Source organism: Muntiacus reevesi, chromosome 2 (assembly GCF_963930625.1).
Source record: "Muntiacus reevesi chromosome 2, mMunRee1.1, whole genome shotgun sequence".
Classification (NCBI taxonomy): domain Eukaryota; kingdom Metazoa; phylum Chordata; class Mammalia; order Artiodactyla; family Cervidae; genus Muntiacus; species Muntiacus reevesi.
Window position 1 is genome coordinate 263,114,524 of NC_089250.1, and position 1,145 is coordinate 263,115,668.

The window sequence follows — 1,145 nt, forward strand, 5'->3', positions numbered from 1 at the left end:
TTGGAAGGACTGATGCTGAAGCTGAAGCTCCAATACTTTGGAGCTTTGGCCACCTGATGCGAAGAACTGACTCACTGGAAAGACTGATGCTGGGAAAGGTTGAAGGCAGGAAGAGAAGGGGATGGCAGAGGATGAGATGGTTGGATGGCATCACCACCTGGATGGACATGAGTTCGAGCAAGCTCTGGGAGTGAAGGACAGGGAAGCCTGGCTTGCTGCAGTCCACGGGTGGGAAGGAGTTGGGACATGAGTGAGAGACTGGACTGAACTGAAAACCTGCACCTGGGAACCTGTCTTGGACCCCTGACCTGTGTTGATAGGCAGGGATACAGTGGCAAGTCCAGGAGTTGAATCCTGCCTAGGAGTCAAGATGTGGTCCATCCCAGACTGTCTCCATTTATCTTCTCTGGGCACCTAAATAAGATCTATTTAATACTTTGCATTCTGTGTAAGGTAGGGATTTTACCCCCATTTTTGACAGGAAATGGGTTCAGAGAGTGAAAGTGACTTGCCTGAGAGTAGAGAAGTACTGAGATGGAAAACAGCTGTCTCCTTGCCAATGCAGGCAGGTTGGGGAGGCAAGTTGGGACTTCCACGAGCTTTCCCTTTCCCTCAGCTAGAGGACTCTTGGCTGGGGTGGGAATAGGCTTTGTTTTCACGACCTTTCAAGATTTGGGGCCCCTGCGGTAGTCGGGTGGGAGCTGCTGTTTGTCCTTGCCTCCCCGGAGCTAAATTTTCGGCATTTCACCTCTCCCTAAGGCCCCGAGGAGTCTCCCTTCCCACCCCCAATTTAGGAATGGTGGGCCCCACCCCATACTGGACAAGATTCAGGCCCTGGCCCTGCCCCAACCTCTACTCCCACGCCCACTTCAGTTCGTTGTTAAAGCTCAGCCCGAACCCAATCCTTAGGCCATCCTTACAGGCCCCGCCCCATTACTTAGGCCCCGCCCACTCCATTTCTTTCAGGGGAGCCGTTGGGAGGGAGGTGCGTATTTCGTGGCACGTGCACACCGGAAGTAAGTGAGCCTAACCTTGAGGCCACGCGAGCCTGAGGACTCTGGAACCTGCGCAGTGCATGCCGGGAGTCCATGGTGGCGGGAACCTTGAGGCAGCGTCTCGCGCTTCCAGAAGGTCCCCGAGCGCTG